This window comes from Corvus kubaryi, unplaced genomic scaffold, assembly GCF_017639235.1.
Source record: "Corvus kubaryi isolate FWS band 111438036 unplaced genomic scaffold, C.kubaryi_AGA036_p1.0 split3-131, whole genome shotgun sequence".
Classification (NCBI taxonomy): Eukaryota; Metazoa; Chordata; class Aves; order Passeriformes; family Corvidae; genus Corvus; species Corvus kubaryi.
The window spans coordinates 381,138-404,265 of NW_024582083.1; the positions used below are offsets into that span (position 1 = coordinate 381,138).

The 23,128-nt window shown below is 37.5% G+C and overlaps 1 long non-coding RNA gene across 1 annotated transcript; it reads left to right on the top strand.

Moving 5' to 3' along the window:
• Nucleotides 1-8,182: 8,182 nt before the first annotated feature.
• Nucleotides 8,183-17,983, top strand: LOC121658245. The gene is made up of 3 exons (XR_006013901.1): nucleotides 8,183-8,194; nucleotides 17,723-17,734; nucleotides 17,889-17,983. It is a non-coding gene; the product is annotated as an uncharacterized LOC121658245 (long non-coding RNA).
• Nucleotides 17,984-23,128: the final 5,145 nt, after the last annotated feature.

Below are 23,128 nucleotides of genomic sequence, written 5' to 3' on the forward strand. Positions count from 1 at the left end.
CAGCAAGGCCAGCTGAAGTTTATGGGGGCAGGTAAAGGACTGGAGCACTTTTTGTGTGACAAGAAGCTGTGAGAGATGGGGGCCTTGAGAAGAAAAGACTCAGCAGGATCTGTTCTATGCTTGTAAATACCTGGTCAGTGGCAGAATAAGGAAGGCAAAACTTTTCTCAGTGGTATCAAGTGAAAGGACAAGAGACAACAGGCACAAATTAAATAAAAGATATCCCATTTAAACATAATGATTTTTTTTTTTTTTCTGTGAGGGTGGTCAACCAATGGCACAGGTTGCCCAAGACATATCTTCATCCTCGCAGATATTCAAAACCCCACTGGGCATAGTCCTGGGCAACATGTTCTGGGTGACCCTGTGACCATGCTCTGACCAAAGGGCTAGCCAGTCTCCAGAGGTCCCTTCCAACTTCAACAATTCTATGATTCTGGAAAGTGTTTTATTTAACTGGTCACTGCTTAAAATAAATTGAAAAGAGGTTAAATTAATCACCCATGAAATCTCTTCTCCACAATGCATGGGAAAAAAATGTCCAATCGACTTTATTGTGCTTCACCTAGATTAAAAGGCACGAAAAGGTTATAGCTGAAAGCTAGAAACATATAGTAACCCTGACCCTAATGAATGCCAACACATCTTTTGGACTCCTGGATGTTAATGGCAAGATTCTAAAACCACAGATTAAAAGCAACAGAAGAAATTTGGATACTCGGATCCAATTAATTGTCTCCCTCTCTGGAGATACTCAAAACCCACCTGGATGTGTTCCTGTGTAACCTGGGGGGTTGGACCAGACGACGTCCAGAGGTCGCTTTCAAGCCTAACGATTCTGTGATTCTGTCATCGTAAAAGATAAAAATTTTCCCCAATAATTCCTGCTTCTAAAGCTCCTAGTTTCCCATGAGAAAGAAGAACATATATAAACATAGAACTTCAGGCAGATATTCACACCTGATATTTAAAATGGATTCATAACAAATCCATCTAATGTATTTCCTTTCATAATGGAAAGATATACTTAAAAAGCAAACAAACATTGCTCTGACCCCTCAAAAAAAGTTGGCTAACATGCACTCTAAAAATGTGCATCACCTGCATGGTGTTCAGTGGAATAGAATTTCATGGCATTTTATACTAAATGAAAACACCAACACTTATGTGAGCATTCACGGGTTTATGACAGCATCCCCCAAAGAATTGTTCCACTCATGTGGAGACATCAACCTGTGGAGTAAGTTTTCTAAGTCATGAAGAACAGAAGCACAATTAGACAGTAGACAATCCAAAGAAATATTTTATAGTCAACATATTTCTTAGAGGAAAAAAAATCCTTTAGCAGTTGAAATCATACATCTTCAAGGAAGCAGATTAAGCTTTTATTTTTCCAGAAACTTTTTCTTTTTACCAGTTTGAATTTTGAAAATTTTGAAAAGATATGACTAAAAATTATATTTAAATTTTTCTAATGACCTATTTCCTTAGAGAAAAAGTAAACAGCACCTGCCTATTTTATTCATTGCCAGGCAGAACAAAGAATACACGTTAAACAGAAATACAGTGTATTTCTGTACACAAGTACTCACACAAAGGCATGTTGTATATCGATAGTCACATGAGTATCTTTTGTGTTCATGTTGCTATGGAAACAAACTTCTTTATAATCAAACATGATTATAAAGACATTCTAGCTCTTAAACAGGGTATGTGTCTTATCTTTTTTTACTTTCTAAATCAAGGAAAAAAACTGGTTTATAAGGTTATAGAAGAGCTGCCAGTAGTCAAGAGCATGTGACGCTAACAAAATTATAACATCTGAAATACAAAGATTTTTCATTTCATAGTGTTTGTGTACTTAAATGTAACTTCAGAGACTAGCCCAAAAAGGCAGCGGATTATGGCATAAAGTTAGGACACTACAGGTTCTGCATAATACAGAAGATGAGACAGATAAACCTGACATTTTCTTTGATTTCTTGGAAACAAAATTTATAGAAAACTTTCACTATGGAACTACTCATATCAAACAGCATACCCATTAAAAAAAGGGCAAATCAAAGAACTATGTTATATAGATTTAAGTTCCTGTTTTTTCACAGGAAACAATCTCTATTCAATACCTGTACCTGTTTTATTTATCTTGGTCCATCTGCTCTGCAAATGTTCTTGCAAAGCAGTTTCCCATGGCAACATCAAATATCACATAGTCTCAGTCTTCTGTCAAAGCCCTTTTAACTGATCCACTTCTGAATTTCAAGCAGCATATTTTTCTGCTGTATTTAAATAAATAATAAACAGAGTATTTCTTCAAGCAAAAAAAAAAAAAGCCACATAAATGAAATAAATGCCCATGAGTAAGCCACTATCTTTAGGCATTTATTTTTTATTTTATTGCTTTAAGAATTTCATTTTTCAACAGCATTACATTTAAATCATCTAAGGTGAGGTGGGAGATACATGTTATTAAAAAAACCCTGTCAACCTGATGGCAGTTTTTACTTGATTAAAATTTCAAAATCATTATGTTGCATATAGCAAAACACATTGTGCATAAGTTTTAAAGAATAAGGAAATAATATGCTGAAAAGTAAGTTTTGTAATGAAAAGGCCACAATGGCTGCTTACTGTGGGACAACTTCTGATAGATATCATCAACTACAAATTATTACTAGCCCCTCTAATTTTTACACCCTCGTGTTTATAATGACCAGAGAAATGTAAATAAGAGGAAAATTTCTCAATACATTTTCATTCAAGATTGAGTAATAACACTGATTTCATGAAAGTAACTCCTATTTTACCTGAGATTCTATCTTGAGAACCCCCTTTCCCTAAATTAAGACATGGGAGAAATATACATTTTTAAGTGAAGTTCTTCTGAAAAACTCTCTTAAAGTAAGCACCCAAAAAATCCCAAACTCTTCAGAAAATATCACCCTAGTCCTGAGCACACTGATTCTGTGTGAAATTGCAACAAAAGCGTTGTTCAAGCTGTACATTAAAGAATAAATGTTTAAACTTAGGCAAACTAGCCTACTGAATTTCAAAGTCTGATATCTTTTATTTTAGATTTGTCTATCCAAAACCACCAAAATCAACTAGGAATAAGTCCTGTAGAGATCTGAAAGATAATCACACCTTCTGGGTCACTCCGACACCACCATACTTTAGTTTATAGTAGTTTATAACCTAGAGCTACTTTAAGAACTACTACAATTTAGCAATCTCAGATCCATAATAAACAACAGGATTAAATTCCCATAATAATTTTCTACCAGCATCCCCTCCTGTCCTGGTTATGGCTGGGATAAAGTTAATAGTATTCTTAGTAACTGGCACAATGCTGTGTTTTGGATTCAATATGAGAATAATGTTTATAACACGCTCCTGTTTTGGCTGTAGCCCAGAAGTGCCTACCCTAAATGAAGGACTTTTCATTGTCTCGTGCTCTGTCAGTGAGGAGGTGAATATGAAGCCATGAGGGAGCATAGCTGAGACAGCTGGGTCCAACTGGCTAAAGGGATATTCCACACCATAGAATGTCACACCCAGTATATAAACTGGGGGAGGTTGGCTGGAAGGGGCTGGTCACAGCTTTGGTATGGGATGGGCATTGGTGAGCAGGGGGAAAGAAATTGTACCGTGAATTACTTGTTTCTCTTGGGTTTTATTCACAGAATCATAGGATCAGTCCTCTCCCTCTTTTTCATTACTAATATTATTATTATAATTACTAATATTATTATATTTTATTTTGTTTCAATTATTAAACCCATAAGCTCTTAACCCATAGGCTTTACTTTTTTTCTGATTCTCCTCCCCACTGGAGGGTAGAGGCAGGGAGTGGATGAGTGGCTGCCTGATACTCAGTTGCCAGCTGAGGTTAAATAACAAAAACTACTTTTCCATATAATTTCCTTGGATAATTCTTGGGTTTTCCCAGGAACTCTCTTCTGCTCACCTTGGAATTTGGACCAAACAAGTTTTACAGTTTGGTCTAGATTTCTGGTCTCTATGGTGAAATTCTGTACAATGATTTTGCTATTTTTAGTTAGAAAGGCTTCTTTACCTGTTTTAGACATAAATGACACCATGGATTAATGAAGCATTATGGCATTTCTACAGAGCACAGGGCAGATCTGCAGTAGGAGGACAACTCAGCTGGTCTGTTGTGCATGCAGCAAGTCAGTCCACTTTATGAATATATGCAAATATTGCTGGAGAGTTAAATCCAAAATACAAACACAAGAGCCCTCTGCCTGCAAATAAGAGCGCATTAAATACCTCTTTACAAAAGCACCTGTAAGCTCACCTGCTACCTTTCTTATGGTTTACTACCCATCAGCCAAAGTACACAGCCTACAGTTATCAATAGACAGAACTTCTAACTATTTGTGATGAACAATAGATGCATTTTATCATTACACTCTAAAACCCTTTATTCTGCATTTTTAATAGGTCATTAAAATAAGCCTGTGAATTTATGAGTGATATATTTATGATTCTAATGCATTTTATTTTTCAAGCAAAGACAGGTGGTAGCACTGATTCCACCCATCAATAGGTTAATGCTAAAAACTGCTAAGTCAATCCTTAATTGAATGAGCCTAACCACGAGCGTGTTTTATTATTCTTCACTGTATACAAAGGGTTTCGCTTAAATGTGTAGGCTGGTTTTCTTGTTTTGTAAGAAAATCAAAGTTAAAAACATTTCGGCCAAAATTACAGAGAAGGCTATAAAAAGTGCATTACTTGAAGTTTTCATCAAGCCACAGGTGCTTTGTGTTTACCTCTCCATACGAGGATTAGATTTTGACTCATTTTAAAATACCATAGTAAAAACATTAGTGATGAAATGACCAGTAATAGTAAATTTCATCACATGCTACTGAATGTGATACATGTGAAATGAACTGGCTAAAAGCAGAGCATGTTTTGAAAAATATTTTTCAAACATGCTACTTCAAAAGTTATTATTTAATCTCAAAATAAAACAGAAATTCTTACAGGACTAACATCCTGCTTTTTCTGACAATCTGTAAGGCTATAAAGACTAAGTTATTACAATCTATTCTGCAAATGGCTAAGCAGCCAGGACAGTGTTCATTTTTGCTTTGTCCTTTTAAGCTTTCAGAGTGCTGTGTAGCCATAGTAACTATGCCTTTTCTCTGCAAAATCCATTAGCTGGTTTCAATCTAGGATTCAATACTTCCATAATCAAAGCCAAAGATCAAAAAAAAATGTGATTAAGAAAAATCACATTTTTCTTAAAAAATGCGAAAGAAGCCAAAAGGTTAAAAGGACATCAAAACATAAATTCAAAATTAATTTTAAAACTAGGTTACCATCAGGAATTATACACTACTACCTCAAACTAGATCTCTGAGCAAAACTAGCTCTCATTTGCATTAAGTCAGTCAGTGCTGCTGGTTGGCCAGCAGTGAAACAGCACAACAGATGAGCTTTCAGCCTTGCCATCTCACTCCCTTTCTGACAGCAGACTGGGCTGCAAATATTAGAAAGGCAGACCAGGATTTGCACTGTGATTTGGATAAGGCCACACAAAAGATAAAAATCACCTTTCTTGCTACAGGATCTGTTGTGTGACAATATGGACAGACTACAAATAATCTGTCAGATCACTATTGGACAAGGATTTTGTCAACAGGAAATGGAAAATCTTGGACTCTTATTCCATACAGACAACTTTGAAACATGGCAGATATTTCAGAAGACTAGGATAAGAGCTCTCCTGTGTCCTATTTGGATGTTGTTTTAGTCACAACAGCACTAAACAACTTCAAATGCCAGCTCAGTCCTGACATGGGTTACAGATCAACTAAGCTAATGACATCACCACTGTTAGCTTGAATCCTAATTACAAGAACTTACACTTGGTAACTTAGAGGAGGCACATTTTCTGCAAGTTCCGCAGTTGGAATCTGAAAGAGTAGGAATATATTCCACTAACCATTAATTTAGAAACAAATTCCTTGAGTCTTTGTACTGGATACCATATTCCTTAACAGAAAATTTTCATTGCCTCCTCAGCTATTTTACTGTTAGTTCAATGTCTGCTGATTTTTCAAATTCCATTTGCTTCTGCATTATATTAGAATCAAACACGATTCAAAGATAAAATACCTGCCATGGCAAGAAGTGTGCATATATGGGCCGGGGGAAGGGAAGATATCTGCTTATAAGAGAAAATTAATCCATACTGGTATTTTATTTCTGCTTTCTAGCTCCTCATCCTGCTGTTGCCCTTCTTGCAACAAGCAACAGGACAGAATGGCAAGGCAGTGATCATATAGGGTAAAGAAAGACTGCAGGATCATTTTTAAGAGACCACGAAAATTGCAAAATGAACTCATATTTGCATTCAATAGAACTTAAAAAAAAAAAAAATCATGTGAGTCACCTGAATCTAAACCCTCTCCTTTTTCCCTTTAGTACACAACCTGTAAAGCCCTGACTTCATTGAAGTCAACAGCAAAACCACCATAACCTTCAGTAGGGTGAAGATTTCACCCCATGTATATTTAATGACAAGGATGACATAAGAGACGATTAAAGGTCATGCTTTCTCTGTCACTACAGCCGAGGACTGTCATCATAGCCCCTACACTTGACTGGTCCAAGGATTCTGTGATCATCACCTTGGCCCTGTGTAAACCAGAATGACAGCACATTTTAGAAGTCACAGTGTAAAAGCACACTAACAGTTTCTGAGAGTTCGACTCTCAAAGAAAGATGCACAAAATGCTTCTTTCCAAGTATTCTTGGTTCTGCCTTTCAAAAAAGAACTGACAGAGGCTCACCTTTACTTCAAAACACTGTAAGCATATTGAGGAAGGCAGGGATGTTCTTAGCAGAACATTTTGACAAGACACCCTTTGTCATTAGCAGTGACTGTACAATTTCATCCAACCAGGCTATAGGACAAAGTACTTCTATACATATTGATAGGACACGAACTGCAATCTTAGAAGAGAACAAGACACACAGGTCCTTTTCTTTTTCCACCCAGTCTTCGGGATGGGAAAAGCTTGTAATGGGAAGAAGCACTGATGGTAAAAATCACAATAATCAAATCCAGCCCTGAATAGCATTCGGAACAATAGAGTTACAAAAAAAAAAAAAACAAAAAAACAAAAAAACCAAAAACAAAACCAACAAGCAACCAAACAAAAAAACCACCAACAACAAACCAGAAAAGCTGGAGATTTGATACAGTGTAAAGAGGTGTAGGTGCTCCCAATAGCCTTGCAAGTGTTGCAGAATCCAATGAGAGCTTTTGCAAGAAACCCAACTTAGAATGCCTTGAAAAACACCAATAATTTTCTGTTCCCACAGGCTTTAAATCAAAATACTGTAGAGCATTGTCTATGAACATGCCTGTTTAAGTAACTTTAACATTCATGTACATTTATTCCATAAAATTGTTGTCAAAATTAAAAAATGTCAAAATCCTATTGTTCCTTCTTTTTCTCATTAAACTAAGAGAGACACCTAAATTTTAAGCCATGTATTTTCATAGCTTTGGTTTTCCCTGGATTTACTTCTAAGGTGTTAATGCCTTTAAAGCCCTAAGTTTTAAATTATGAGGGAATACAAGCTAAGCCTCTCTTTAAAACCTGAAGTACAAATTAAAATAAACTAGGAAGAGGACTAGTCATTGGAAGTCTAATTTTGCTTGGCATGACAAAACAAAAGAACCTTACACAACAAAAATGCCCATTTATCATCTTCATCTGAGGAGGCTCTGTAAGGATGTTTTCTATGTCCAATGATATTACTTCCTTCACACAAACCCCTCTGCTTACTCTCCATTCCAGTATTCTGCAGTTGCCATAGTTACCATTTTGCATGACCACACTGTGAGCGGTGACCTCACATTCAATAAATCCCCAAAGGGTCAATGTTCGCAAAATATTTCAAGATTTGTGCAGAATTTTTGCCATGACTTTTCACTAGAAGACTGGCAGGTCCAAGGCACATTGAAACAAATGCCCCTTTTTGAGGACTGGATATTTCATTTGCTGAACTGCAAACTTTCAGCCTCAATGAGAGCATAGGGAGCGAATGAAGGTCTAGGAACTGGAATCACAGCACAACTCATTAAATATATTCTAAAAATTTCGACATGCAATTTTCACTATGATTCAAATGGTTTTAAACAAGGAAGGTGACCCAAGTGGAATCAGGTCTCCTCTTTCCAAATTCCAAAAATATCAAAGAAAAATCCTTAAAAATTCCTAAACCACAAGTTAGTAAGTAGAGCCAGAGTCTTATAGCATCTACAGATTGACCATCCATAGATGGTTTCAACACAGCTGCCATGAGCACAAAATACACAATCAGAAAGCATTCTCCTGAGCTTGACACATGGCCTAGACAAACCATAGTGATGAAAATCTGTATGTCAGGTGTCATGATCATAACAGGTAAGTCACTTAACTACAGTCTCAAAACAAACAAAAGTAGATATATTTGACTTCTGGATGAGGTCCCACAGCTTAGCCCTTAAGGATTAGGGAATATAAAGAACTCTGCTTAGGGGAATTTTGTGCTGTGTTTGAAACCTTTAATGTAATACAGATCACTGTCTGTTGACTGATATATAAAATTCAGGTACACATTGCATCTATCCAAGAAGCAGAACTTTTTGAAACTAGAAATTAATCTACATTTACTAAATGCAGTGTTGGGTCCTTGGACCCTGCTAGAAGTTTCCAAAGAAAAACCCTTCTCCCTACTTTTCCTACAGATGAAAAGCACACACATGATTACAGAAACTGTCCTAACTTCCAAATATGTGATTGTCACAAAAAATATAAGGTAAAGATTGAATAACTTGAAATATTTTCTTTTAACAAATCAGAATAAACTACATCCCTTTCAGTTTGTTCTATTCTGTTAGATCAGATGCCTTACATGCCACTCAACTTTTGTCTTTCCTACACCCCAAATCAAAAGAGAACATGATGAGATGACAAGAATCCATCTGGATTACATGAATATGACGCTAACAGGGAAAGGGACCTAATGGAGTTATGAAAACATCATATCCATCCACTTATTAGCATACATAAACTTGCAAATCAGAATTTTTTGTCACAGAGCATCTCGAGCTCAACAGTTAACACTAAGGATCAAATGTGAGAGAAGGTTATTTTCATATTCATCCTGTGATCTTTCATATGCAAAGAAGCATCACCCTGTTCCTTATCTCTCAAAACTGCACTCTTATATGAACATGCTTGAAGATTACACACTGGTTTTAACCTTAGAATAACAATGACTAAAAGCCATCTGTGACAGCCCAGCACCTTGCCATAAATGCATTTATTTCCCCACTTGGTATGTTTGGCATCTTTCTCACTTATATGTGGCCAAATTTTTTTAAGTTACTCTTCTGATGGCACTAACCCTGCTGATCTCAGGTTTCCCCACGTAGACAGAGCAACCAGGAAAGTTTTTGTCTTTCCAAAATTTCCACCCTTACCTGGCATGAAAACAAGAGGACACTGGAAGATCAGTGGATTATCTAGAGCCAGGTGAAGCAGATGTTCATGCTTCCCGTGAGCCTCAGAAATCAGGAAGCCAGATTTCTGTATTTGCCGATTAGCTTTTTAGGTGAATTATGTTAACAACACACTATTGCCTTCTGCAAAATATTTTGGTCTCTGTGCACAGACTATCACATTCCATGTGTATTCAATTGTGCTCACACAAACATCTAGTATTAATCAAGTTCTCCATCTAAAATCAACAGTGATTAACAATGAAAACTGTCCACAGTGTTGAGCTCAAAGCATTGTGGATCAGAAGCACAAGTCCAGCTGTAGGCCAGTCATCAAAGACACAGCCCAGGTGTCAATATGAGAGCCAATATTGTTCAACACCTCCATCAATAACTTGCAAGGTGAGACAGAGTGCACCTTCAGCAAGTTCACAGACAATGCAAAACTAGAAGTAGTTGATACATCAGAGGGTTGTGTTGCTATTAAGAGGAACCTTGACAGGCTGAGAAAAGAGCAAAAGACATGAAATGCAACAAAGGGGAAGTGCAAAGTCCTGTACCTGTGGAGGAACTTCAGGCACCAGTATGGGCTGGGGGCCAAATCACCGGGAAGCATCTTTGCCAAGTGGGACCTGAGGGTCCTGGTAGACAAGCTGACCGTGAGCCAGCAGTGTGCCCTCAGAGCAAAGGAGGCTCACAGCAACTTGACCTCTCCAGGAGGTCAAAAGCAGTGCTCTTTTGTTCTGTTCAGTACTAGTGAGAAACATCTGGAGGGCTGACTCCAGCCCCAAACTCCCCATTACAAGAGGGCACAGTGAAGGAAGTTCCATGAAGGACAACAAAGATGATTAAGGGACAAAAGCATCTTTTGGATGAGAAGCTGAGAGAGATGGGGGCACTCAGCATGGTGAAGAGAAGCCTCGGGGGGATCCTATCCACACTTAGAAATACTTAATGGGACACATAAAAAGAAGAGAGAGACTGGTGTTTGCCAATGGTGCCCAGTCACAGGGCAGAGGGAAATGGACACAAACTGAAATACAGGAAATTGCAGTTAAACATCAGGAAAGCCTTTCTTATTGGCAGATTGGGCAAACATTGGAAAATGTCACCAAGGCTGATTGCAGAGTCTTCATCCTTGTATAAGCTCAAAAAATGACTTGATACAGCCCTGTGCAACCTACTAAATGTCACCCTGCTGCAAGCAGGGAAGTTGTGCTGGACAATCTCCAGAGGTCCCTTCCAACTTCAACTATTCCGTGATTCTCTTAAGAATGAACACATGTTATTTTAAAATAGGGAACCCAGGTGAAGCTTCTCACCTACACTGAGAATTAAAGTGTCTACACAGCGTTTTGTTATGGTCCACTATGTTCTTGCATAGAGTCAACTTCATGAGCAACCGAATCACTACATTCTCATTATGTCTGTTGCTTTGAAAGTAATTATTCTCATATTCATCAGCAACATTAGTGCTCAATTAGTGGTGAAAAAAATATTAAAATAAACAAATGAACTAGGCAAAAGTATTTATAGGAATAAGTATTCTGCGATTTTTTTTTCAATTGCCTTACACTATAATTTTTTCATAATGTGAACACTAGGATTTCATTGTGTAAATTTTTCAAAGCACCATCTGTTTTCCCAGTTCTCGTAGATTTTGCCATTAATAAATCTCAATCCCTTCCATCCTCATTCACTATACAAAACAGGTATTGCATATCACTCAAAATATGAAAACAATTTTCAAATTTTGAAATTGTCTATGAAGTGAGCTGTATCTCTCATTTTGCATTTCCTACTTATGGGATGACTGTTTTACAATTTAAATGTTATGTCAACTCATCCATAACCTTCTTTTATGTTCTATTTCAACACTTTGTGAATGGAATATTAATCTATCATTTAAATTAATATTTAATTGAAGAAAACTCAGTTCTCTAAGTTCATGAATTTCAGAATTCATAGTACCTAGTTGTCAAGTGATATTCAGCAAGCTGTCATGAGGAACAAGTACTACACATACCTTTCTGTCCCCAAATCCTGTATCCTATTACAGACCTTCATTCCTAACACAGCAACTGGGAGCCATTCTACCTCCCCTGGAAACAATTTTTCCCACCTATGAATCCAGCTAGAATTTTTTCTCAATTAAAATCATCACTAGCTTATTTTTTTTATGCTGAGTTCATTTAAACCTTCCTTGGTGTCTTCCAAACCAAGTTACCAGGAGGCTGCTCAAATGATCCTTTTTCTAAAATCAAGGAAGGAAGTAAAAGCAGAAGAAAGGAAGTATTTTTGACGTATTGCTGAGTTAGAACTGTTTATGAATCTACATCTGCAGAAACCAAAAGAAAGTATAACACAGGGTGAAGGATAGACAACCAGGGTGCACAAACTTCACTAGGTCACAGAGAATCTGGTGCTTGTTTCCTTATGACAATAAAATACACTGGGGATGACTTAGAAGTAAGACAGAGAGGTGTCATAACATAGCCTTTAGCTTCTGTGCTATGATTTCTGCAAAGAGGAAATAAGATTTGCTATCCATGATGGTGCCACCCAGAAGTAGCATTGGCACATTTAGGGGACGGCCTATCCTAGTGTGCCTCCTGCTAAACTGACAAAGTCTTACGTAACAAGCTAAGGGAAGTACAGCTGGAGTTCCTGCATATATAAGATGCAAATATGATGAAATTGTTGTCCTAAAGTTGAAGCAAAACACTTAAGTTCATGCCTCAGGCAATCCAATTTCCAAAACAGAAGAAACATTCAAGGCACTGTCTGACCAGTACCAGCCTCTCTCACTTAACATTTTTAGTCCACAATTCAGTACCCTATATTCACAAAATCTCCACTGCATTACTTCTTTTCTCTGCTAGAAAGGTGCACTACTATGTACCCTTTACATTATATATTACACTATTATACTGCCTTTACATTAATTAAACCAAGCCACAATACCATAACTACTCTAGAAAAACTGTGCAACATGTTAAGACAACATGTATACCTTGAATTCCTGAAGTGAATGGCTAGTTCTAAGAAAAATCTTAATAAAGAAACTGCCATAGGAACAAAAGCATTTTTAGCTGAAACTTTTATTTTCACCTTTCTCAGGAAAAGAAAGAAAACAAACCAACCTAACGAAAAATCAAACCCCGCTCTATTTTACTTATGCACAAGCAAGGTGTATCTTCTCAGACCTTTTCCCTAGTAAATACTCAAGGAATACCAGCATCTCAATCACTGCTACATTGAGGTATTCTAAACTTCATAAACTCAAGATGCTATTTGGCCACTGAAAACATGAAAATACAATCATCGGTTTGTTTCGAAACTTTTTCCAGTAGCTGACTTTTGAAGACCAAAGGAGCTTCACTAGAACTGAAAAAGGCTGTTAAGATCTTAAGGAGAAAAAAAAAAAAAGGGAAAAAAGGTAAGCTCTTTAATTTAAACAATGGCTGGCATTTGCTTCTGCTTCTTCTGCAAGTGTGTTGCTGCACACTGCAATGGTCACTCAAATTTGCCAGAATCCAAAATCCATTCAGTGGATTTACCCACACTGCTGCTTTAAGCTGAAGTCATCAAGTACGATAAATTCTTATAAATTGATGTAGCACTTTTTTCTTGAAAATTAGTTCAAATGAAGAATGAAATCTTGGAATAAGGAATTTGGTTGCAAAGGGTAAGCAGAATGAAACATTTTGCACATAGTCACCTTATCCCATCCCTGCACTGCAAGTTTCTTTGTACTGGTCTCAGACCAAGCCGGAAATTCTGGCAAGCATGGTTTGTAACAAACTCCAGGCACTTCTTTTTCAGAAGACCTTTCTACCCATCTTTAAAAACTGAACCCACAGAAGCCTGCCTGTGTCTGAAAAGCCCACCTTACTGCCTGTTTTAAGCCTTTCTAGCAGCTGAATGAGTCTCTGACTACCTGCTCCACCTAGACTACAAAAGCCATTCCCCAGGCAAATATGGGGAGTTGCTTGCTGGCAAGGAACAGTCACTCCTTCCTCACCATCATGTCTACCAAAAAATATTTCTTAGCATCTGAAGGAAAGCAGCCCTCTTCTACAATGCTCTAGCTATATTTCTTTCAGCAGAAGTGGATGCAGAGCAGGTAATAAACTGCAAAAAAACTGTACAGAACAACCATCACACATCCATGAAGATTCTTAAGTGATTAGGTAGAAAACATCTCTAGAGATGTGCAAATTTGCAATGATTTGAGGTAAAGCTCATATGAGAAACATATATTTCTGTAGATTCTTTCCCACTATCTAAATTGCATTTGTTCCCTGCTTCTTACGCGTGTTTTTCCAATACACTCTGCCTCATTGAAGCACTCATTTAGCACAGGCTGGCTAAAATACACTTAAGGATCCCATTTTTTGTCATTAATTACTTCAGACATCAAGTTCTGCAACTCAAAGCTCATCATCTCAAAACTCAATCACTGTTCTGCACTTAAGTAAATATCCCCAAGATACATCATCAAGCATATTTTCCACGTCATCTGTAGAGGCTGAAAATTGTCCCTCTATTACAGTTCACTTGAAATAGAACTGAATTGAGAAAGAAAATGATCATCATGTTCCAGGTCCCTGCTGAGATGTAAAACCTCAGAGAAAAATAAAGATTAGATCCTTCAGAAAAGGAAAATAAAACCAACAACCAAACCCAGCAAATAAAAAAAAAAACCCACCTACTAACATAGTTATCATTAAAGCAAAGCTACCCAGAATGCCAATCAGAAAAGCCTACACACTCTGTGTACAAAAGCATGCTCCTGCCCTCCAAGACAGAGTCCAGTCAAAGGGCAAGAGAGCAAGCATGGTAGGGAGTCATGCCCTTATGGATGTAGTTTTCATGATCCTGTGGCTGCATCTTGCCTAACATGATATATTGGTAGTTCTTGTCAAATTAAGAAAATACCTCTAATTCTTAGAGCTGCCATCAGGTGTCTTTTTGTTAACCATAAACACTTTTTCTCACAGTAACCACTTTCCAACACATCTTATTATACCAGATATCTTGTGTTAAACTCTGAAAGTCTCTCTCCAATTGTTAGGAGGAATATCCTTATTTTATCCAAATTCTTTTCATGTAATCAAGAAAAAGATATTAAACTGTTTTGAATATGGCAAAGAGTATAATACACCTAAAAATGATGTTCTGGTGGGCCTTCCCCACAAGACCCAGTAAGCCTGGTGGACACCTGCCCCACTACTGCCAATAGTCCCTCACAAAAATCACTGCTAAATAAGGAAAGGGAAACCTGAAGATGTAAACCAGGGAAAAAAGTAATAAATACCTTCATCTTTGAAAGTCCCAGGTGGCCTTCTGACATCAGTTCCTACTGTTCAACTTTCTACTGATGCAGTAATTAAAACACACATATATATACACACATATATGTATAATTGAGAATCACTCATAGGCAAGATTCATAGGTGGATTACAGCTATTTACAATAAGGTAATCATGTCTGTGAGAATGTAAATTTTGTCCCTCTGCTCTGTACCTGGCACAGTATTGAGTGCCAGGTTTCAGAGCACAGCTTTAGGCAACCAGTGAGTGGTCTAGTTAAATAGAGCCACAAGGATGTAAAAGAGGTCTGGAATAAAAGAAAATAACAACTCCACTCCAAAAGTGAAGTAGAATTGCCTGCCCCATGGGATAGATTTATTTGTGCACAAACAAAGTTTTCTAGTTATAAAAGCCTCTAGCTCCTGACCTACCTAGACTCATCAGAACTCTCTCACAGGCATTTAATGAACTCAACCTTTCCACATAATCGTAGTGCAAAACCAAAACCCAAGTCTTTTCTATCAACGACAAGAAAAAATCCATGCACAAACCTCTTCCCAAAGGAAAGAAAAAGCAATAATTGAACCGCAGACAGATGTTAGCCACCAGGCAGACTGACATCCACAACAACTATAGCAAGGTGTTCACACAATACAATACACCATTTAATTGCCAACACAGTTGGAACAGCAAGCACAGAGCTCGAAATCTTGGCAGTCATAAATGGATGGTGAATGAACAACTAACCTATTGAAAAACTAAATGGAAGAAATAACAGATCTGGTTAATGTTGAATCTAACTACTGTTTCTAGCTATTTTCACTATAAACCACTTTATACACAAAGGACAACTAATGACAAATTTGTAACACATATATGTCAGTAAGAAACAAGACAAATCCACGGACATTAATTGATATTAGACAATACTTGTTTTCCTCTTTTAATATAGACAACAGACTGACTGACCTGCCATGATAAAACCAAAAACTCTCAAAAATGACTTGTTGTGCCTTGAGAAATCCCCAAAGGAAAAAAATGAAATTGATGCACACTAGTCCAGCAGGTAGCTTGGATTTTATGGCACAGTCTTGGCACAGTCCAAGAGTTTCTTATGGCCTTGTCTTACTTCTATTAGCTGCCAAGGACCTCATTTTGGGGTGAATTGACTTCTTCACAGCAGTATTTTATTTTATTTACTTTTTTATTTCTATTCATTCAGATCCGTGTTTTAATTATCACAGAAGCAAGAGTTCCAGTGTTGCAATTCTTGCTCCTTTGTGATTTTAAAAAAAAAGATAGTATCTATAATTGTTTTTTTCACTGCCTGGTTGATTAGATTCATAAACATACTGTATGGGGAGCCAAATTCTCACAGGACTAGTCTAATTAAGAAGTCATCAGCTATGCTGATTACAGGCACTCTTCAAGAACTTTAAAATCCATAGTTCTCAAAGTAATCGCAAATCTTGTGCGCTGTTTCAGGGAACAGTTATGCTTTTTGGTTTTAATAGAGCATTACAATGTTCACAGCAGAGTAAAAGACTTACACAGAGTTTTTTTTAAAAAAACTTGCTTTCTAAAAGCATGGTGGCAGATCACTCACATATATGCCATCACCCTTATCAACTAAAGAAAAAAAATAATTTTTATGCTATGAAATATTTTCAGTTTTGTCACATAGACTTTGACCTTATATTTCAGAATAAGAGAAAGTGAAGCTATATGGTTATGTGGTTATATGTTTTCATAATCATCATGTCAAATTGGTAGGAGAGCAACCTGCTGAGGGAACTTGTTGCTTGGGTTATTAACGTGCTGAGGGTTTAAAGGTTTATGGTAAAGGACTCTGTAGCGGGTTTGGTTTGTAACTGGGCAAAAGCACCAATTTAGTATAGTGGTTTGGTCTAAAATAATCATTACTATTTACCTTCTGTGAGATAAGAATTAGGAGAAACGCAAAGCAGGCACCAAACTTGAAGGAATATAAAGGAGTTTATTAACAGACATAAAAGAAGGGAAAAAAACCACCACACCTTCAGAACACTTCTCCTTCCCCCCCCCCCTTTCTCCCTTCTCCCACTGTCAATGTAAAAAGACAACCCTTGAGATGTTCAGTCTGTTTACCACTTCCATAATAACCTTGTTCAGTCCATTTAAGAAGAGGAGTCTCTCTTGCCCGTGCTATGAAAACATTATCACAACAAGACAGCCGCCTGGGTTGGTTCTCTGCTCGCATGTGAGTCCCTTCCCACGACTTGCTGCTTTACCCACAACTTTTTTCGAGGGTCCACTCTTGAATTACTGGGGTATAAATTGAAGGCTGAGAAATAAAAGTTCTCTTCATCCATCTCTGGGAACATTTCATCTCTAAGAACAGAGGCCCTCCTCCTTCCCTGGGAGCAAAGGGTCCTCCTCATCTTCATCTTTAGGACTATCTCTGGGAGCATCTCTAGGAACTGAGATCTTCCCCTTTCCATGTGGAGTAAGAGTCCTCATTACTTCCATCTCTCCCTGTTCAAACTTCTCATGAAATTACAGCTGCTTCAGCATCTGCCTATCTCAGCGCAGGTGCTTTTGCTCACAAGTACAAGTTGAACGCTCCACCCCCCACGCCTTCATGAAATTACAATGGGTACTCTGATGCATCATAGCTTTACAACAGAATTTCAGCTTTAAGCATCTCCTCTTTCTCTTCCCTCAGGTTTTCAGCTCTTCATAGCACTAAAAGGGTTAAACTCACCTCGGCCTTGCAGCTGGAATGTCACTTATCGCTGTTGGTGACATGATCTCTGCTGGACACCAGGGCAGTTTCAGCTGAATCTTGGCCACACTGGAGAGGGGGAGCCGAGCTGCTCCGGCTGCCCACAGCAGGGCTGTGGGGGGGTTCCACGGGTGGAACAGGGCCCATTGGCTCCAGGATGGCCATGGCCCAGCCCGGCCTGGCCTGAGCAGGGCCTGGGCCAGGCCCACTGGCCCCCACACAGGGCCTGCAGCCACCTGTCCCAGCACTGGAAACGAGACAGGGAGCTCTGATCAGGCTTTGTCTATTCTTAAGCGTGGATCACAGAGGCGGTCACAATTTAAGTGGCTTAAAGAATTGTCCATATTCAAACTGGCCAGCTGATAGGTTCTGTCAGGTCACAGAAGAGCTGTAAGCACCCCTTTGCAAGAACATCACTTCCGAGACTATGCTTGCTAACCCACGACAGACTCATTCAGAAAAAAAATCTGCTTGCTTGCAGTAAATGGATAGTTCATGATCCAAAGTTCCTTTAGCCCTAACATTCAGGCTTCTACAAAGCCCCTAGGCTAGGGAAGACCTCAGCTGTTTTTCAAGTAGTGAAAAAATTTCCCAGAAGACACATACAATTATTAAAAGGTTCAAGTTTTGCCAATGAAAAATTCTACTCTTCCACGAATGCTGTTATACCAGCATGCAAAACCATTGCATGTATCTGATTAGCACAATGATTCATGGACAAATTTTTACTACTGTCAGTCCACAATTTCCAAATTTTTTTTTATATCAGTAGTACATTCATAAAGAAAATCCTTCTCATGTAGGATATTGCCACCAACAGCTTTCTATTTCACAACTACAGCTTGAAATGCAAGCAGGGTGAATCCAGCACCAAATAACCTACACGTCCAACCTGATCCCCCAAAGGTCCCTATCAGTAACGATGCTATTTCACTACTGGACAGATACAGTATGTATCTTTTGCTTCTCAGAGTTTCACTAATTAATGAATGAAGCTAAAACTTAGTTCTTTAGTTATCAGAAAAACAGAAAAGTTTTGAGAAGCAGCATAAAGAAGCAACCCTATCTTAGAGAACAAAGAGAAATAAGGTGATTATAGAAGAAAAGGATTACTCCCGTATGATGTATACAAAGAAACATGGTGTATTACTCAGGAAATAACAATTACTAGAAATAATAATCTGACGTTAGAACAAAAATAAATGGGATGCCAAGGAAAACTTTCGTATGTTGATATTTATTAGGATGTTGATATTTATTAGGCTATAAAAAATACCTGGTAAAAAGCATGTAGCTGAAACAGCTAGGAGTTTACAGTGTAACAAAGCAGATAAATATACATGATATTTTAATGCCATACTCATGAACATGCAAATGACAGCTCAATAAGTTTATTTTCCACCTCTGATATCTATTATTCATTCTATAATTTTTTGCTGAAGTAAAAATTTGAAAAGAAAATAACCAAAATCCTTCCTTATCCATATAAAATTCATATATTAAGCAATAAATCTGTATTTTACTCCTCAGTATTCAAAAAGTTATGAAAAAGACACATGCCCTGGGAAGATGCAGGAACACTTATCATACTCAAATTCATACTACTCAGGCACAATTTTAGCACTTGAAACAGTCCAATAACACTATGTGATATCCTTTTGAAAATAAAATTATCTAGTTATTATAAAAGTAACTGTAAAGATTTTAACTACAAAAAATAGAAGTTTCAGCTCTATTCTGAAAACTTCTAGCTCTAGAAGTTTTTCTTCTAGACTGTACAATATTCAGGTGCATCAACCAGATATTCCATAATAGCAGCAGTACTAAAACTAACTATAATAGGAAGAATTAGTTGTTCATCATTCTATGACAAGTTCATCCTGTACAAGTTTCACTATATACCCTTACATTTTTAACAAATTTTCCCACTCCATAACTATTTGTATAGCCAAAATTTCAGTGTTTCATAACATTTTTGTAAAAACAAGCCTATCTTGTTAAGCAACATCACTGTTCCACACAGAACTTACTGCTGCTTTGTTGCATTCCTTACACCTAGAATTCTCTTAATCTTCTGGGAATAATATACTCTAGAGCTATGAAGTCAAAATTCAGCCATGCAATTACACCAAATAAAAATGTAAACACAGAAATGTATTTAACATTACGTAGACTGCTGACAAAATTCTGAGAGTGGACGCCTGCACGGCAGGCATCTCGACCAAGAAAGAGTCACTAAATTCAGGACCCCCTCCGCACTTGTATGTTTGGGGGAGCTGGAGCACCATAGTTTGGAGACAAAGACTAAAATGCACACAGGTGAACACAGAAGGCTAAATTTGGCCTACTCAGCATTTTAGATGCCAGGGAATCGAACCAGAATAAATGCACTGATCATACAGTTTTATAGAACATAGTTTCAAGGCACTAAGATTAGCCCTGATGTGGTGTTTACAGTCTTGCAGCAGTGTAAGAATGAGAACAGTAAGACTCACCTTCCTCCCTCTGCCCCACCTGGTTCTTTTCACTCCAACTAGGGTATTTACATCTGTGGTTAGGCCTACACTTGGATTATGTTATCATAATCACTTAATAGATAAACCTCATTGTTACCAAAACTACTGATACAGTTAAGGACCCACGTAAAAGCCAAATATTACTCTTTTCATTTATCATGTAACAAAGACTCATAAATCTTATGCATAAAATCAGTGATTCCCTGTCTTATTTTAAGGTTACTTTTCCCCCATGGAAGAAAGCAAAACAATTCTACCATTCAATACAACAACTTATCAGCACAGTAAGTAGAATTAGCTGTCTAATTCCAAGCAAAATTAATTCAACAGACTTCTTCCTGAATTATTTATTTACTAACTGGCACTTCATAGCTACATCTACAAAGCTAGACGGGGAAAACATTTTTATGACTTAACCTTGTGAATACCACCAGGAAAAAAAATTCTGCCAAAGAGCTGATTTTGGTTTTAGATAAAGTTCTACCTACATATGAAAGACGCAAGTTTCTTAGCAAAATACATTATTTGAATTTTTTTGCTGTTACTACAAATACTATCACTTTAAACTGAGGCTAGACAACAAAACCTATGAAAAGTATCAGCTTCAAAAAAAAAAAAAGTGTTCTATTCCATCACAAAAATTCTATATTTAAAGAGTCGGTAGCTGTGTTATTGTTGCACAATAATAGCATCGTATTCTTGGAACTTTGCAGTTTTTCTTAATATTTAAATAGCTACAATGTAGTACATATAATCCAGGGGAGAGGTGGAGAAAAATCACCATTGATTCTCTATCCGTTCAACAATAAGCAATTGGACCCAGAAGCTGAATAGTACAGATTAGCATTAAAATACCAGTCAATTATTACTAGCTGTACTACAGCAATCTGAATGGACAATACTCTGAACAAATACATGCAGAGGTAACTGGAGCATGGCTGAATGATGGAGATGGCTGAATAAAAAGAGCCAGGGATTCCTGTTAATTTCAATTAGTGATGCAATTCAGTCTTACCTCGTACACCCTTTGGATATCTGTACTATTCCAGCATGACGACAAAAACCAACAAATACATGATTACACTAGAGAAGAGCTCTGGAGATGTCCGCAGCATGTACATTTTTTCCCCACCAAAGCATGAGTTCGTGTTCAGAAAAAGGGATAAACAATTGTGATGGAATAGGGACACACTTGAAGTATTCTGTAATTATGTCCTGTTCCTGTGAAAAGCCAGATCCTGTGGACCAGTTATAAAAGGCTTGGAGCTTGATGCATTGCTCTTCCAATGGAAGGACAACAGGGTATTAGATAGAATGAAGTTTTCTAAGCAGAAAGTCTCAGCTCTCAGTTGTCCGCAGTAAGAGTCCAGTGGAGTATTCTGCCTTGACCAAATTTTTGTAAGAAGGAAAATTTTAGTGTTCCTGGATTCAAATGCAAGAGCTCAAGGCAGCTTTGTATTATCAACTGCCTTCATGGACTGGTACCACTGACCACCAACGATCCACTAAGAGAAATCAAAGAGGCAATGAGGGAAGGAAATACAATTGTAATGGCAGATACCCATGAGTATCAGGCAAGCATCACACTGGGACACAAACCAGAGAAGAAACTTTTAGCACTACAGTAATCATTTCATGGAGAGCTGGTTGGGGAAACCATTAGAAATATGGTCCCAGAGTGTGTGCAGGATCTTGTTCAACTTCTTTCTGTTGAAAGGCACACTGATAATGCATTCAGACTCAATATCCCTACAGGAGTTACAAAAGCCAAAAAATCCTCCACAACTGTACGTGACTTCCAAAAGGAAAATGACACAGAAATGAGACAGCCTATTAAAAAAAGAGATTAAATAGAACTGCTAGAGGAATTAAATCCCAGAGACATCATGTCCCGCACTGAAACAGACCACACTGAAAACAGTGCCAGCAGACATCACTTCTAAAGAAAGGTTTGATTAAAAGTTAAAAGGAAACTGTCATGGAGATACAGGCTAACAGCATCTCTCAGAAACAACAAAACAACAACAAAAACTTTATTCATTGAAAAGCTAAGGTTAATCCCAGATTAAGGTAAAAAGAATCATACATCTTGGTGAATTAAATAAATAAAAACAGGCAAAGAAAAAAGTCTGAGTAGAAACTCAGAAATCAAAGGTACATACTAAATGCAAGTCCAGCCAGAGCTAGGCATCTGTTAGAAACGTACTGCTTGCTATTTTATCACATTCCTAAATGTTACCTATCAAGACATACAGTAGCTTCTGGTGGTTTTACTCTAGCAAACATTTGTCAGCTAAAATTCAGACAGTACTTTGCTTTGCTCAAACACAGAATGTGAAAACAAAGAATGGCTGGCAAAGATCTAAGTTCTAAAATCTAATTAAGAAATATGGCTGTAAAGCTGCATTTATGCAGAGAATAGAAATAGTGACAAACTGTCTCAATGCTCGGGGTCGGAATTTTTGTTTATTGAAGGAAAAGCAAGTGCAAAATTGCTTACATTGGTATATTCTTTCAAAGACTATTCTGCTTGACAAATGAACATTCAGCCTCATGTGGTTGCCAGCTTTCTAGTAATTTTGTCATGTCTTTCTATTCCTGTTGCAACAAAAACTGGTAAAATTTGACATCTAAGGGCGTAACTTAAATCACACACCTACCTTACCCTTACAGTCATGTGGGTATTTACTGTCAGATAACAATGTCTCCTGTAGTCTGCTATGGCTTTATTATTTTTATAGTTACACTTTACTTGTTTGCATTGTTAAATAAAAATAACAGAGTTGACCTATACAAACCGAGGGTTTACTGAATAAATGCTCTAAATGCAACAATACTAAGATGTCATCAACTGTGTTCTGTTTTTCAATGGCTACATCTGAATTCCCTCTCTCCTACCAGAACTAAGATATGCCAGCAAGGACAGTATGTCACGAAACCCTGATGTAGATGCAATCCTGATGTTCATAACATGTCTGTTACAAAGAAGTTGCTGATTTG